Raw genomic sequence first — 19018 nt, forward strand, 5'->3', positions numbered from 1 at the left:
AGCATAGAGGCGGCATTGCGTGAAAGTTCGTCAAGGAGTCTGAGTGTTGGCTACTAATTACATAGATGTATGTTGATGATTCCTTTTTGTTGCCCAAAAATATATGGGGCAGAGGGGCATAGCTTTACTAGTACGTCATCTTGGTTAACCTTTGGGGTGGATAGTCATTCGGTCGCCAACAAATGGATTGGGTGCTTGATAAGCTCCAGAAGAAATTGGATTATTAGAAGTTGGCTACTTGGCCTTTACATGTCTGCTTTTGCATAGTCCAATCGATTTGGCTACCTATATCCAATTTTATCCTTAGATATCTCATGTTTCCTGTCTAATATCATGGAGCTTTTTTGGTGTTCTCGTTATAGACGTGAAGCCCTCAAGCTACTTTCAATAGATCACCTATACTCTCCAAAAATGAATGGGGGATTGAATATTCTCAATATGCATATGCATATTTTAGGTCGCAAGGGAAAAATGATGTTGCAATTCATGCAAGGATATCAACCATGGGCATACATGTTGCAACATTCGATTCTACACCTGTCTTCTAAAGCCTTCGATCGCTGGTAGGCCACCAAGTTGGCTTCTCTTCTAAGTCACGTTGATGGTTGGGTCATAGTATGCCCTTTTGTCACTCACTTGCTTTCTAATAGGAAGCATATGCTCTCTAACCTTAAATGGAATAACAAGGATACTCATGCAAGAAACTCTTTGTCGACTGAGAACCTTCATTGGTCTAAGGTGCTCACACCTTTGTTGGCTTTGCAAGAACCCTATGTTCTTATTTTCTTTGGCGAGAAGGTATATGCCTTGTGTTTGATGCTACTGGTATGGTTATATCTTTTCCTGCAACCATTAGACTATACGCTTTGGGACATCATTACAGGCACTTATGGTGCTTATTGCCACAAATGCTCCATGGCTTTCAGCGAGCACCTTGCCTTGAGATTCTTGATTGCCTCAAAGATTGGCATGGCATCCCAATTCTAGTGGCGTCTATTAGGTACTACTTTGTCCTATTCTTGAGCTTTGTTTCAGCCCCGACTAGAATATAGATGATCATGCCTGACGTTAGCTGATGTCACAATTGCATCTTTGTATAAGGTTTTTCTGCCCCCCCTTAGGCTTCTCTTCATGCAAATCGCATACGGTATATGACATGCACTTCTCAATGGTGGCAGAAAAGGTTGCAAATTTTTGGGCTTGCAAAATCCCTCTTTGGCAATAGTTTTTCTTGTGGCATATTCTACTTGGTAATCTTCCATTTGTATAGATCTTAGCTTGTCAACATATTGCTCCTACCATTTGTCATTGACATCTGTCCTTGTGGGAGCCTATGCCTCATCTATTTGGCTTTCCCTAAATCCTATGATCTTTTGCGCAACGTCTTCAGGCTCATTTCATTGTGCTCACTTTGGCAAGCACTTATATGTGTTTGGTTTTCATCCTATCAAACAAGGGTATGATCTCTTCTTTACTTGGTTTCCTTATTGGGAATTCTTGACTTTATGGAAGGACCACAACCATTGGGTCTTTGGTAATCCATCCTTGGCTAAGTATCATTTCGTCCCAGCATCCCTACGGCAATCATTCTTTGACTGCCTACATGCACAATATTTCACCCAAAAAAAGACTCTCTCTCTATCTGTGTGTGTTTGTCCTATCAAACATCTATCCTACTATACTACTCAATGTCATAGTAAACAAATTGCAAACATCCACTATTGCCCTTTTCAAACACCTAGTGAGAGTAGTCCATTAATAACCAACGATCTCCGTCCATATAGTTTGCCTTGTTCCATGGGCAGATGGTTCCTTGGGAATGTAATGCTAGAGCTGTGAAAGGGAAGAAGATGCATCAGTGGGTATTGTAGAGGAGACCAGCTTCCATCTCACAAGAGGGTGAGTAGCTCTCGGTATAACTTTGGGAGGAGGGCAAAGCTCTTTTGGGTCTCACGAGTCACACTAGTAGAAGCCTGTGTGGTTCTAAACTTGAGCTTCATAGCGCCAAGCTTGATGCTTCCTATCCACTATCAATCAAGTGGCAGTTGCCTTGTGGTCCAATGTTAAGAATCTAGGAATTGGTGCCATTTCTCTAGTTGAGTGGTACTATTAGTCAATCCCCATTAAATCCATTGCTAGGATGTGGTTATTGGGCTGTGGTGCATCTTAGCTGTCCAACTATATCACGTGTCCAAGTACTATATGTCCTTGTAGAGTGCTTAAATATTACAATCGTACGTTCCTTACACATAGGATCCCCTCCAAAATATCATGATTTTAATATGAGGGACACTTTATACATACAAATTGAGTGGGTCTTAAGAAGAAATCCAATACCATTTGTCTCATTAAAATCACCAATCAATTAGTACCTCAAGTCATCGAGCCTCGCATCTCTTTTTCTTGCATTCTCCTTGCAATTCCTTATGTCGTAACTTTTGAGTAATGCATGAGGCAATTATCTCCACTAGATTGCACAATCTCCTAGAGTTGTGGTAACGTTTCAACCCAAACTTGGTAAAAAAAGGTGGGAAGATGTACTTCCCCATGTGTTCTAACTCAGCACTTAATTCAAAATCAAGTTCTATGGGGTACTTGGATTTGCTCCATTTTCTCGTGATCACAATTAACTGGATGGACTTGGTGGTTCAAGGTCCCACACGTATCCTCTTCCTAGTAGATAATTGTAATAGATGCAGATTCAATCCATTCTATGATAAATTCAATCACGTCCATGATAATAAACTCTGAGGACTGCAATGGCAAATCATATTTGCATGGGTAAAATGCTTTTGTTAGTTACATCCAATAAAGTGTGTCAAACTGTATGGACACCCATTGATCACCACAAGGATCCCCAAGGTTGTGTGTGTGTGTATGTGTGTGTGTGTGTGTGTGTGTGTGTGTTTCCCACTGACCGCATCCCCGCATGTCTGACACACAATCCAAGTGAGGGCAGCAGTCCACCATCAGAATGGATTGGGTCAGACTACTTCCCTAGATTAAGTCATAAACTAAAACATAAACTTAAATGGATATACCAGTGTTTCATTAATCCTTTCTAACTAGTAAGTGAAAAGCAAGTAAAAGTATCAATCCTCTCTAACCAATCAGTGGAGGGTGGTCGAAGTTCCATAGTCATGGAAGAGTTCTTAGACTAGGAGGTCGGGCACAATCATAGAGTTTATCAAGTGCAAGACGCTCGACCATTTGGTCGAGGCTATCAATCCCAAGTATCAAAATAACATGCTTCTAATGATAATTAACATTTCGAGCTTCTAGATAGATTACCTCTACCATACGGAGACTTCATATGAATATCAAATATGTGAAGAGGAATTGCATCTCTTTGTCAATCTTCCATACCATGGGCAATGGATGTGTCCAATAACTCAATGTTGGTCCAAGCATCACGGCATAGCAACTAAGGAAAGGGGTTGGTCCCATAATCCTCGTGCCACAATTAGGCCTAAAACTTCAATCAGCCAAAATAAGTAAATCCAAGTATAGCCATTAGTCGTAAGATTTTTCTTATCTTACAATGGATATACTAGTGTGTGTTTGTCCTATCAAACATCTATCCTAATGTCAATTATTATACTCACATTTATATCAGTATATTACAAAAAGTACAATGATACTAATGATTAGTCTCCAATAGAGAGTTCAATCTTATTTAGCAGTACTTGGAGAAAATCCGTTGTAGAGTGCTCCTCAAAGTTTCCAACACCGTATCTTCATGCCTTAGATTAAATCAAACCTAATGGAGAGGTATGCCGACTCACCTGCATCCGTCCACAAACATAGCACATTAGAACATGCACACTATGAATTGTGGGATTGCAGGCTTCAATGCCGGCACACAGTTCCATGTCACTCGATCTAGATTAGCATAATCAAATCTTGGCATTTTACTATTCAATTGTAATCAGAGGTGGGCAATTAAAGATATGAAGAAATGTATATAAAATGCTAGTGAAATCCAAGTAATAAATGGGAATCTCAAGTAAACCATAAATTTGGGTACTCCAACCAAGTCCAAGGGAATTCTGAAGGTTAAAAAATTCCAAATATAACCTCAATATACTTATACCTTTCTTCGATCTCCTATTGGCACTTTCCAATTATTAGTATCACAATTAAATTTATGCACACATCAAAGTGCGATGAGGTCCTTGAGAGTGTCAAAATTGAAGGACTGACTCCATGCTACATGGCCTTTTCACCTTTTCACAATTAAAATCATGCTAAATTCTTGACTTCTATTGGTCATTACACTAAGAATGTTTCTTAATTCAGTAGATAGGAAATCACTCCATAATATAACTAATAAGATAAAAGGAGACTCCAATGGTAATTCTCTCCCCAGTCACCTTAAGAGAAGTTCTCAAGAAATGCAACACAATGTAAAAAACACTGTTGGCAAGTTACCGACTCATGATGGCCTTTTCCATCTATTAAAGTCTAAAGTGTAAAGTGTAAAATATCAAAGTATAAAGTGTAAAGTGTAATGCAATACCATCCTAAGGGTAAAATCTTATCCATGGAACTTTACTTCGTATTTCAAGTTACCAACTCATGACAAATAAATGAGAAATGATGGCTTTTTCCATTTAACAATGCTAAGCTAAGGTTCCTAGCTCTCTCTAAGAAATGCATATAAAATGTTAGTGAAATTCAAGTAATAAGTGGGAATCTCAAATAAACCATAAATATGGGTCTTCCAATCAGGTTCAAGGGAATACCCAAGGTCAAAAAGTCTAGATCTAACCTCAGTATACATAACCTTTCCTTGATTTCCTATTTGCCTTTTCCAATTACCAGTATCCCAATTAAATTTATGCACACACCAAAGTGCCAATGGGAACCTCAACATTATATGACTTAAAAATAAAGGAAATAATCGAGACAAGGGTTAGACAATTTGTTTAACATTGGCCCAAGCAATAGCCCAACAAGCAACCTCAGTATACTTATACCTTTCCTCGATCTCTTTTTTGCATTTTCTAATTATTAGTATCACAATAGATTTATGCATATATCATAGTGTGATAAGTTCCTTGAGAAGGTCAAAATTGAAGGACAACCTCCATGTTATATGGCCTTTTCATCATTTCCCATTTAAAATCATGCTATATACTTGACTTCTCTAGATAAAACCCCAATGGAGATCTCATAATGTAAAACATTCCAATAGAAGCACATAAAATCCCAAATTAAAGGCTAATCAAGCCTTGGCCCTTATCTCTATCAAAGGGAATCTATTGTTAGCATTCTCTATTAGAATTCCGATCTCCAGGGCCTATTTGATGCGCCATATGAATGACCATTAGGACATAACGATCAGGTCTTATAGTAAGCTTTCGAGCTTATGCTACATCTGGCAAATAAGCAAGTCTAAATGTAATTGGTGGCTCCAACATTGAATGTAAAAGGACAGAGGACCTCCCACGGGTGAGTTGGATAATCGTTTATAAATGCATGGCTAGCGTTGTGATCAAAGCTCTTGAGCAGAGCTTGAAACATGGCTAACTGTTTCTAAATGCATGGTTAACATAGGCTTACAAAGAATACCAAGTTTATTCCAGGAAGTTCCACAGCATCCTGGTTTAACAATAGCTTTCTGCCCAGTGCTCATAGACCTCGTAGTCAACACCACTACACCACAAAATCTTGAGCTCAACTGAGTGCATGCACTAGTATACAAGGTCTTTCCATAGACATATGAGGCACGGCATCCTCATAACACTGAGAAGAAATGACCAAGTCGAGTTCATAAACATAGCAAAAGGGCACGACTCCCTCTAGAAATGACTAAGTGAACCTCTTCATTTCGGCATGCAAACTCATGCTCATATGCCAATGGCAAAGATAGAAGGATTACCGTGTTGCCAAACAGTGGTGGCTAAGGATGGCTATGACATTTTGACGGGAGGTGATAAAAAAGGTTGCAGAGCTACGTAGAGTAGCTAAAAGACACCACCAACTCTACACATCATGAATCATCGCTAGCTCTACAGGCATCCTTAGTTCCAAAGCTTATAAAACGAGCATGAAAGCAAGAACTATATCTTGAGCGTAATGCTTCTAAGCAAGCCAGCACCAATCTCGAGCAAGTGAAGACACTGGAAAAATACTAAACCGTATTTGCTCCAATTCTACATAACCACTCCAATCAATGAGAAGAAATATTATGTTGCCAGCCTCAATAGTGGTGGTTGAGGATGGCTTTGACAGGAGGTGATAAAGTTGCAGAGCTATGCAAAGTGATTGAAAGACATGTAGTGAGTGGGAAAGTTGCCAAAGCTACTCAGAATATTGGGAAAATAGTTATTGAGGGGGAAAACATGCAGTGAGCAATGGGAAAGCCCTTCATGTGAGCGGCTATCCATCTCGTGATATGCAAACGATCATCTTCAATAAAAAGATAGGAAGATTTTGAGGCACCTGGTTAAAGGCTCGCTATATTACACCAATGAGGACTCTTCTGAGTGCTACAATGGACTTCCGAGAGCATCATTCATATGTTCTTTGAATACAAGAACTTTAGACTCCACGTTCTATCATCAACTCCCTGGCATAGATCTACGTCCATATAGTCTGCCTTGTAGCATGGGCAGATGGTTCCTTGGGAATGTAATGCTAAAGTTGTGAAGGGGAAGAAAACGCATCAGTGGGTATTGTAGAGGAGACTAGCTTCCATCTCACAAGAGGGTGAGCAGCTCTCGGTATAACTTTGGGAGGAGGGCAAAGCTCCTTTGGGTCTCACGAGTGACACTAGTAGAAGCCTATGTGGTTCTAAACTCGAGCTTCGTAGCGCCAAGCTTGATGCTTCCAATTACTATACAATCAAGTGGCAATTGCCTTGTGGTCCAATGTCAAGAATCTAGGAATTGGTGCCATTTGTCCATTTGGGTGGTACTATTAGTCAGTCCCCATTAAACCCATTACTAGGATGTGGTTACTGGGCTGTGGGCATCTTAGATGTCCAACTATATCACGTGTCCAAGTACTATATGTCCTTGATGAGTGCTTAAATATTATAATCATATGTTCCTTACGCGTAGGATCCCCTCACAAATATCATGATTTTAGAATGAGTGACACTATATACATACAAATTGAGTGGGTCTTAAGAAGAAATCCAATACCATTTGTCTCATTAAAATCACTAATCAATTAGTGCCTCAAGTCATTGAGCCTCGCATCTCTTTTTCTTGCATTCTCCTTGCAATTCCTTACGTCGCAGCTTTTGAGTAATGCATGAGGCAGTTATCTCCACCAAATTGCACAATCTCCTAGAGTTGTGGTAACGTTTCAACCCAAACTTGGGAAAAAAAGATGAGAAGATGTACTTCCCCATGTGTTCTAACTCAGCTCTTAATTCAAAATCAAGTTCTATGGGGTACTTGGATTTGCTCCATTTACTCCTGATCACAATTAACTGGATGGACCTAGTGGGTCAAGGTCGCACACATATCCTCTTCCTAATAGATAATTGTAAGTCCATTCTATGATAAATTCAATCACACCCATGATAATAAACTCTAAGGACTGCAATGGCAAATCTTATTTGCATGGGTAAAAAACTTATGTTAGTTACATCCAATAAAGTGTGTCCCCATTGATCACAAGGATCCCCAAGGTTGTGTGTGTGTGTGTGTTACCTAAATCATATCATATCAAGGGATCTACTTCTCCATCAGTCCACAAATTGAAAAGCCCTGGCCAATGCTTTTACAAGACAATGTTTATACTACAATTAATGTTTAAGGATGCAGCAAAGAGAGACACCAAGCAATCAGAACCTCAGATGATTACTCCAGGTGCATTAAAAGTTGAGAATCCGAAAGAGCAGTTTTCTATCAGTTACTCTAATGGTAAAAACCATATGATTGTCTTGATACATTTTTGTAAGTGTGCATAACAGGGTGGGGAACACTATATCTCATCATGAGTTCCCCAAGTGTATTCCTCAAGGTTGCCAACATCCTTTCTCACAATATCATGCTCAAGACTTTATTTGCAAATCCGACGGAGAATAGAACCTCAAATTTGTATGACTTTAAAATACAATCAAATCATGTCACCCTATCTAGATCTAAATCAATCAAATCTTGGCATTCTTGTAATCCAAAGATAATTACAGGTTGGCATAAATAATCAATGTTAGTGTCACTCAAGAAAGGCAAAGAAGTAGTAAATGAAAGTAGATTATCCTTGCCATCTTTCCAAATTAGAGAGTCCAAGATCATCCTAAGTGTAAAGTCATGTTACCAAGTTTGTAAAAGCAACTTTACCAAGTTTTAAAGACAAGCAAGCATATGAATTTTCCATATATTTTGGAAAACACAAGCCTTTAACATGAATTATAAAATCCATACCAATCCCAGATAACTTCATGAATAGAGACAACATATCATCCCCCTATATCAAGGGACAAACATATCATGCCCCCATATCAAGGGACAAACATATCATGCCCCATTAAAAGTGTCCCTCAAAATGAGTGCCCCTTAAGAATCGTGATTGCTCAAAGTTCTAGGTCCAGCTCTCTGGTTAGGAAAATATTTTTAGAAATATTCAATCTTTTAGATGACCAAAAAACCTTAAACTTAAAAGAATATTCAATCTTTGAGAAGGTGCTTCCCATATCCTTAAAGAATCCTCCATATGAAAAGACTTATGACTGAATTCCTATGCTAGCAAACCATATATAACCACAGTGCACTTTGGTTTCCATACCATGCTTGTAGACTATATAACCATGGAGCATAATCCCCTTAATTTCAATAGACCATGGGAAACCATAGGGTATAAAATGGCCATTATCCTAAAAGTACTAATTGTGTAAAAGAAGTACTATTTGCTCGATACCAACATAGTGCCAAGCCGGGGCCTTACTCTCGCTTCAAATTTAGAAGGAAGCTATTGGTAAGTGCATGAGTCATTCAAAGGACAGTCAACAATTTCCACAAGGAGTAGGGAAGGAAACATAAAGAGAAATATATTGCCGCTTCTGGTTAATGTGCTCACGACTGCTATCACCATTGACCTCAGCAATGATAGCCAATCCGTAATGAACATAATGAGTTAGACTACTTGCCATGTTTTATATATAATGCAATGGTTGTTTCCTATCTGTAGGTGGCCGCACAACTAGATGTGGTTCATAGCACCCAATCACGGGTCCAATGGTAACGTCGGTCATGTATAGCAGTCCCACACTAATGAGGTCAAGCTGTAGAAAAGTCTCGACCCTTATAGGTCATGATCGAAATTTCCTCCTGGGCGCAGGCATCCCTATGTCAGGGACACTCAGCCATACTTTCCTAGCTCCCTCAAGCTCTTACAAGTGCAAAACAGAGTTGGCAAGCCTCCCTCAGCCACGAGTGTTCTACTGTGTTCTCGGTGATTGTCGTCCCCGTGAGGTCTCAGTCCCAATGCCTTCTTGGTAGATAGACATGAAAAGAACCTGTTTCGTGAGTAGTGATCTCACAGCTAGGGTGATTAAACTAGATACGACCGTGCATCAGATGGAAAAAGGTGGTTGGGATGAGGGATCGCGTGAAGCTCTATTATCCTCACTTATTAGGCGAGCACCCAAAGCCATCTTCATACAGAAAACTCGATAAGTGCTTGAATCGCTTTCTGCATACATAAAACTCGCTAAGTTCATGAATACAAATCATCTCAGTACATCTATATTTCTCTATGTATTACTTCATTTGAGAGGAGAGAGAGAGAGAGAGAGAGAGAGAGAGAGAGAGAGAGAGAGAGAGAGAGAGAGAGAGAGAGATGGTAATCACAGTGTACTTGAGCTAGTTAACATAACACTAGACGTTGGTGTAGCCTGTGCGATCTTTTGAAGGCCTAAGCTTCACATGCAACCTAATAGAGAGGCTCATAGAGAATTTAGCCCCTCTCTATAGTATGTGGACATCTTTTTCAAGAATAAAAAATATAACAATTCCAATGGAGAGAGGTCCATGGCCTCATATTCCACTTCATATCTGCATATATCCATGGTGGTCCAGTTTCAATATGCATCCTTTTGTATAACATGCCCCCACAACATTGTGTGAACCTATTGGTCCATGTATAGTCCCTAGACTCCTTGTAGCCCACTAGGTAAACCTAGTGGTCCTTGCATGCCCTAGGATCACAACGGTCCCCAAGGGGAGGAGTGGTGTGTGTCCTTTCTAAGACATATGGTGGTCCTTTAGATATGTGGCCACCAATCACAAGGCACACCCTAGGATCACAAGGGTCCTCGAGGGGAGGAGTGTGTGTGTGTGTGTGTGTGTGTGTGTGTGTGTATGTGTTGTGGGGGTTAAAGGTCACTGTGCCTTTACCCCGGTTATGTACAATACTCAAACACATATATAAATGAATGAAAAAGAAGATTAGGGTGGTTCTACACCCACCAAAACTTGTGGCTCTCTCTCTCTCTCTCTCTCTCTCTCTCTCTCTCTCTCTCTCTCTCTCTCTCCTTCTTCCGTTCTTGCTTCCGTTGAGAGCACTCTCAACTGGTATCAGAGCCTGGGTGATCTAGCTGAGCGTGCGTGAATGCTTGGGAGCTCAGCAGCTCTGTGGGAGGAAGGAGAAGCTCTGTGGGAAGCTTTATGGGTGACTTTACTTGCATTCGAGTGTGCAGAGTCCTTGGAGGAACCTTTGGAAAAGTCACTTTGGTTTTGCGAAGTGGTTTTGAGAGCCTGTTAAGAGTTTTCAAAGAAAAAGTCGTTTTTTGAGCTTTTCCCTGTTCCGTTCGATGACAGAGACTCCGTATTGACTTGTAGAGGCAACTATTGCTTGCTTTTGGTGTCCACTTCACTTCAGGAGCTTGGAAACACCTTCATTCTTGAATCTGGGATCATTTCATTGGATTTGTGACTCACTGTGTCAGTTTCTGCGTTTTTTGCCCGGGTGTTGGAACTCAAGTTTGGAGCAACCATTTCCAGATCTGTCAGTTCCGGTGGACTCAGGAGGTCCTAAAACTTCTATGTTGCTCATCATTTCTAGGATATGAATCCACCTGCATATGTTGATGAGGAGACTAGTATACAAGATGTGAATCCACCTGCATATGTTGATAGACAGCAAGCTGTCCATGCACCAAATGTGCAAGAAATGGTACCACCAACTACTCCCATAGGTATCCAATCAAGGGTAGATGATGGATCATCTATTGGTGGAAATGATGAGCCAAATGTGGCTGATATGCAGGTGGGACATCAAGCTGAAATGCCCTTGAGAAGATCATCTAGAGTGTCTAGACCACCTGATAGGTTTGTTCCAGGGGTAGACTATGTGATGCTTACTGATTGCACGGAGCCTTCTTGCTATAGAGAGGCTATGATGCGTGAGGATCAATGCAAGTGGGAGTATGCTATGCAATCAGAGATGAGTTCACTTATGAAGAATAAGACTTGGGACTTGGTTTCTTTGCCACATGGAAAGAAAGCATTGCCATGTAAATGGGTCTACAAAATGAAGGTCACAGGTGATGATGTGCCTAGGTACAAGGCCCGTTTGGTTGCTAAAGGGTTCAAGCAAGAGAAGGGTGTGGACTTTGATGAGATATTCTCTCCGGTTGTGAAGATGACATGCTCTCACACATACAAATCCACACACCCACACATACTTGAGCATCCATTTATACAAAGTCTTCATACTGAGTTTCTGTCGGCACTCCGAAGGTGAAGGGCAAACTCAGCCATGACGAAGGCTGGCACTAAAGCAGAAGTCTAATCATAAAGTAGTCCAAATCTCTTCATTCAAGCTACAACTTCTTGTGAAGTCTAAATGATTTCATTTTAGTCTCTCCCAAATGAGCATCTAACTCTAAATCTAGCTGATAGGGCAACGCACCATTTAAGATAGAAAGAATTATCGCAATACCAATAAACCGCAACTTAAATCAAATTCTTAGTTTTTCATATAGAGAAGATGGGCATCTTTCTAGACAACGTACGCTTTAACTTAGATGCGTGCTTGGACTAGTGGCATCAGAGGATATGGAGCTTATGCAGATGGATGTCAAGACAGCTTTCTTGCATGGGGATTTGCATGAGGAAATTTACATGGTGCAGCCGGAAGGCTTTGAAGAAAAGGGCAAAGAGCATTTAGTTTGCAAGCTGAAGAAGAGTCTCTATGGTCTTAAGCAAGCACCTAGAGAATGGTATCAGAAGTTTGATGCTTTCATTCGGTCCCAAGGTTTTAGAAGGAGTGAAATTGATCACTGCCTCTACACTAAAAGGGATAAGGATAATAGCCTGATAATCTTGGCACTATATGTGGATGATATGCTATTGGCTAGAAATAATACTTATGAGCTAGATGCATTAAAGGCCAAGTTGCATGAGGCCTTTGATATGAAGGATTTAGGACTTGCAGGTCATATTCTTGGTATGCGCATCATGCATGATCGGAGTAGGAAACTCCTTTGGCTTTCACAAAAAGAGTATGTTACAAAAGTATTGCAGCGTTTCAATATGGAGGGGGGGAAGGCAGTGAGTACTCCATTGCCTCCATATGTGAAACTGAGTCATATAGATAGTCCCAAATTAGAACAGGAGAGGGCCATGATGGCCAAGGTCCCTTATGCATCAGCGGTTGGGAGTCTTATATATGCTATGATAGCTACTAGACCAGACATTGCATTTGCAGTGGGAGTTGTTAGCCGGTATATGGCTAATCCAGGAAAGAAGCATTGGGAGGCAATTAACTGTATCATGAGGTACATGAAGGGTACCAAGGAGATGTTCATCTGCTTTGGTAAAGGAGACATGCGTGTACTTGGGTGCACAGATTCAGACTATGCAGGGCATGTGGATAGTAGGAGATCCACTCCTAGTTATGTGTTCACCTTTGCAGGTGGTGCAGTGTCGTGGATGTCTCGCGCACAGAAGTGCATTGCTTTGTCTACCACAAAGGCTGAGTATGTTGCAGCCACAGAGGGTTGCAAGGAGGCTATATGGCTTGATCGGCTAGTGGGAGATTTGGGGATTCATACAGGTGTACCGACATTGCATAGTGATTCCATGAGTGCTATTCAGCTAGCACAAAATCCGGTCTTTCATGCAAAGACCAAACACATTGAGGTCAGGTACCATTTCATCAGGGAGGTACTTGAGGACAAGCGCATAGAGCTTCTCAAGGTTCATACAGATGAAGAAGGGGAAGGGGAAGAGAAGAGGAAAGGGAAGAGAAAGCGGAAACTAAGAAAAGCGTCGACAAATGCACCCATAACCCTGCAGATATGTTGATGAAGAGTCTACCTAGTCAGCGGTTTGAGTATTGTCGTGTATTGATGGGCATTGGATAGTATGCTCACTGGTTGTTCTCCCTTAAAGGCACATTGTCCTTAAAGTGGGAGGTTGTGGGGGTCAAAGGTCACTGTGCCTTTACCCCGGTTATGTACAATACTCAAACACATATATAAATGAATGAAAAAGAAGATTAGGGTGGTTCTGCACCCACCAAAACTTGTGGCAAATCACTCTTCCTATTTTCTAAAAACCCCATAATATCCCATACACAAATAATTCTCACCCCATACCAAGGTATTTATAATTCATACCTATGGTATTTACAATGATCCATTCCACTCATCCTCTCAATCCCATAGAATATCTTAGAAAATAGAAATAAGTGAGAGCTGCTAGGCTATCACTTGATACTCAAACTCTTATCAAACATAGAGAAAAACAATACCAATGCCAAATTAAAAATATCAATTTTTGGCGTCACATCTTTCCCCCCCCAGTAGATCCTCTCTAGTGACAAAGAGAGTCTGCTGGCCCTCAAGGTGGTCAAGCATAGAAGAATTTAAGGTGATGCTCATTGGTGCATCCGGGTATCACCATGCCATCAACATCCTCCCCTCAATATCCTCAAGCTGATAGGTTCCATTGGTGACATTCATGTACATCTTTATGGAGGCATGGCCAAAAGTAACTCATCTCTCTGCTTCTGTTGTGGAGTTAACGCTCAAGGAAACATGCCTTCTTTCATATATTGTTGAACATCTTGTAGTTCTAGCCATCCAGTGTCTACCAAAGAAACCACCCCCGGGTCTTGTACTACAATGGCTTGAGTAGCTAACTCATTTGCCCTTTAATTTTCTTTTCTATTTATATGCATAAACTTGCAAAAATCAAACTGACTACATAGTGCCATAGCCTTTTGATTAAGCTCCTTCAAATGAGGACTTTTTGTCTTGTAATGCCTTTGCATTTGCTTTATAATAAGCTGAGAATCTCCTCTTACTTCCAATTCTTTAACTTGACTTTGAAGACAACCCTCCAAACCAAGAATCAAAGCATTATACTCAGCTGCATTGTTAGTTGTGATACCTGGAAGCTCTTGTCCTCTTGCCCACACCTCTTGACCTTCAGAATTCATCAAGACTATCCCCCTAGCTCCTTGTTGGCGTGAAGGACTAAAAGCCCCATCAAAATACAAAACAAGAGCTATTGGTGGTGTATCCCTTTCATCTTTAATGTTCTCCTTACATTTCTTTTCTTCTTCTAGATCCTCCCGTCCTGTGAGCAAATTTGCCATAGTGGTCCTAGTGGTATGTTCAGTGACAAAAGAGAAAGAGAACTCTTGAAGCTCTGACAACCATTTTGCAACTCTCCCCCCAAGATTAGGCTCGCAAACTAGATATGCTAATATAGAATGAGAGGTAAGCAAGAAAAATGGTCGAGGTAATGAATAGGAGCGAAACTTTCTGACTAAAAGCACCAAAGAGAGAGCTGGCTGCTCCATTTCTTCATACCTTGTTTCCACCTCTGTAAGCTGTCGACTAGCATAATAGATAGGTTGCATTCTACCTGCCTTTACTTTTTGTAGCAATACAGCACCAATTGAATGTAGAGATACACTTGGATTTACATAAAAGTCTTGAGACCAATCAAGGGGCTTCAATATTGGGCCCTTACTCATGGCCTCGTTAAGTTGCTAAAAAGACTCTTATTGCTCCACACCCCATTGGAAAGAAACTCCTTTTCTTGTCAAGAAGTTCATGGGATGCACTATCTTTGTGAAATCATCACAAAAGCGTTGATAATACTTGCTTTTTCCTAGAATTCTGTGAACACCAGTGACACTCTCAGGACTTGGCAATGCCATGATTGCTTGAACCTTGTTAGGATCCATTTGCAGGCCTTCTTTAGACACAATATGCCCCAACAAGACTACTTTTGTTTGAGCCGAATGACACTTGCTAGGATTTAAACACCCTTTTGCTTCATCAATCCTAGCTAAGGCCATCTTTATCTTTTCCATGTGATCTATGCGCCGAGAATATATGCAAAAATCATCCAAAAACACCCTTATGAACTTTCCCAAGTAAGGCTCAAGCACTTGACTCATGAACCTTTGAAATGTAGTTGGTGCATTGGTCAACCCAAAAGGCATCACTCTATAAGCAGAAACTCCCCAAGGTGTGACAAATGATGTTTTCTTTTGATCTTCCTCCCGAATACAAATTTGAAAGTACCCAGAATACGCATCACATACCGAATACATCTCATGCCCTGTTACTTAGTCTAGTATTTCATCTTGGAATGGCAAAGGAAAATGATCCCTCTTAGTGCATGCATTCAAAGGACAAAAGTCCACAAAAACCCGCCACTTATTTCCTTTCTTTGGTGTGACGACTACAGGAGATATCCATTCTGAATCATCAATGGGAAAGATAAATCCTGCCTCAAGTAGTTGTGTTACCTCTTTCTTTAGTGCCTCAGCTTGGATCACCCCCAATCGCTTTAAGCGTTGCACAACTAGCTTGCTTTCTAGCTTCAACTCAATCTTGTGCTCCACAAGAGAAACTGGTCGAACTTGTGAATAGCTTGTTGCAAAGAGACATGGAAAATCATCTAACATATCCAAGTATTGGAGCTTCTCACTCCCTGATAGAGAATCACTAAGAAGCTCTTTATTGCATTGGCGTCGTTTAGTGTGCTCCACATCCTCCACATGAAGTGTCTCTACAGGATCTTCTTGCACCACCATCTTGTTCCTTCCTGACTCATCCCGATCAGAGCACCAAGACAAAGACCAAAGGCCACTCCTTCCACCTCACCCTCTAAGCTGTGTACTCCTCGGAGCAACTGCCCAAAGACTCAACTCTTCTTCACACCAAGCTGCTAGTGCATGAAACAATCCCCAATCTATCATTGTGCTTGCTACCGGCATTGTCAATTCACCAACATATTCAAGAGTGCAAACATAAAGGATATGATCATAATGACCATGCAAATAGCTTAAGCATCACCTTCACAATCTTCTAGTTCTCTTAAATGGGCTGCAATCTCTTCTAACGGAGTTCTTCTAAGCATCTTCTTTATCACATCAGAAAACACATACCTATACTAGGCATAACATGTAATCAAGTACACCCGAGACTTTTTAGTAAGGTGGAATGAATCCAATACCAAACGTACCTAGTGTCTCCACCAAAAGATGTGACATGAAGTTAGGGGTAATAAACTTCACGCACCCCTTCACTTCCTGCTACTTTCGAACTAAGTGATAGAGATATTTATCACTCAGAAAGGGACATTAAAAGGAAGCTTTTATACCAAGAGACCACACCATACTATCCTCCCTTAGATGAGAATGAAGATGGTAACATCCCAAGTGATGTTGTACTCAAGCATAGGGAGAAGGAAAGGATCAGTGGAGGCCATAATCTCAGCAAGCCAGTCTGCGCCAAAGAGAAGAGTGATACGTTGTTGAGAGAAGATCTTGCGGCTGAACATGACATGGACTGATATATATCAAGGAGTTTGAAGGGGATGATTGGGTCAGATGAGTAGGTTCCGGGGAAACATTGCACCTCCTTCATAGATACCTTTATAATTAGCTCAAAACACTCTGCAAACTATCATTAGACACAAAGGCCTATAACTTTCAGTAGAGACATAATCTCAAATATTCAAACCCATATCAAGATGCACCTTGAAATGGGCTTCGCTTTGATATAAGTTTCGTAAGAAACAGAGAAGCGGTCGGAAAGATGTGGGCAGTTTACTAGACGGGGGTGCGGTCGAAAAGATATGGGCAGTTTACTAGATGGGGGTAAAAACTGTCTGAAAAAGAAATAGTCACATAGAGAGTCATATATTTTTGGTTTGACATCTAATACAACAATTGAATACATACAATGATGCTCCTTGAAGAGAGCTTCGCGCTGATATAACTTTCGTCCAAATCAGACCACCAAGCGAGAAGTTATGAGCAAAATACTGACAGGGGACAAACTGTCTTGAAAAACACCTACTCCTTCTACTGGTGCCGACTTGGGACAATACTACCTCCATGCTTAGACTTCATCAATGATCCAAGTCCCATAGAGGTTGCCTACAAGGGAAGGAAGAGCCCCCTTTGTGGCTTGGGAAATAGATAAACCATGTATGTGCAATGAGCAGCCGAATAGACAACACTTCTAAGCACTTTGGAAGACAAAGCAATGGAAAAAGGGAAGAGACTCAAGAGAGAGAAGCTGAAGTGACCTTTAGTACCAATAGAGTGAGAATCCACTCTAATGCAAATCAAAATACTACAAACACAAGGGAGAAGAAGAGGTTTTATACGTACAAGAGGGAGCACAAGCTCCAAGACTACTCATAGAGAGAGAATGAACTAGAGAGAGATGGACTCAAGAGTCTATAGAGAATATCTACACGAGGGAGAGAAGGCTCATGGAAGAGGCTTGAGGAAACTAGAGCTACAGTAACATGAGACCTAATGGTGGAAGAGATGATGAACAAGGGAGAGGAGGGCTCCTTTTATAGAGATTTTGTTACCCTCCTTCACCCATTTACAATTGCTGCCTGTAGATTCCTTTCCCCATCAATCACATAAGCCCGTATGTCACATGTCCTTTTTGGCTACTCTTGCCATGTGTCCCATCAAAAGATGCTCAAGACTCTTAAAATATTAAGAAAGTCAAGAGTCTCCCCACATGGAGCCCATAGGGACCCTCTCTTTTCCATATGTCCACATCCTCCTTATTCCACATAGGAATTCTAGAAGGATTCCTCTTGACTCCACACTCCTCCACATGCCTTCCACACGCTTGGCATGTGATCTCTCTTATATTATTGGAACACATGGACATGAGCCCACCTGTTTATATGGCTCACTCTTCCTATTTTCTAAAAACCCCATAATATCCCATACACAAATAACTCTCACCCCATACCAAGGTATTTATAATTCATACCTATGGTATTTACAATGATCCATTCCACTCATCCTCTCATCTCGTAGAATATCTTAGAAAATAGAAATAAGTGAGGGCCGCTAGGCTATCACTTGATACTCAAACTGTTATCAAACATAGAGAAAAACAATACCAATGCCAAATTAAAAATATCAATTTTTGGCATCACAGTGGTCCAAATAATGTTATGGAAAGTAAGGAAAGGTCTTGCTTGTGGGAATGGGAGAATAATCTAGAGACGCATCCTAGGAAGTGTGTCCCATCTGATGATCAATAAGAATTCAAGATGAGATGCCAACAGTGGAAAAACGCTCCTTTAAAATCGGCCGCTTGGGTGGAATTTAAGTCTTTTTATTCATGGTTCGATGAGGGTCATGTACTTTGAGGATGATAGGAACATGGTTAGCTTGGTGACACTAGCATGCAAGGGTTTTGCATTGGTGTGAATATATGCTTAAGGTAAGTATTGCATGTCTCTTTGCATTGAATGTTTGTGTATAAAGTATGTTTAAAAGCATAAAACCAACAAAGCCAATGTTGTCAGAACAAGAGATCAAGTGGAGTTTGCTATTTCCACAAGAGGGTCATAATCAAGATGCCAAGAATACATTGTCATTGTTTAAGTCTTTCCTTCATGTACATATGAAGATTTGGTCTAGGAGGGCATGTTGATTGTCACATTGCATACAAGCGACTTTATTACATATTCTTACAACATTTGGGGCTAGATTTGGATAAACCTCCATTTTCACACTTGACTACATTGAAAAGTAGGAGCTCTTA

This window comes from Dipteris shenzhenensis, chromosome 3 (assembly GCF_047967505.1).
Source record: "Dipteris shenzhenensis isolate YYH24624 ecotype China chromosome 3, Dip_SZ_1.0, whole genome shotgun sequence".
NCBI lineage: Eukaryota > Viridiplantae > Streptophyta > Polypodiopsida > Gleicheniales > Dipteridaceae > Dipteris > Dipteris shenzhenensis.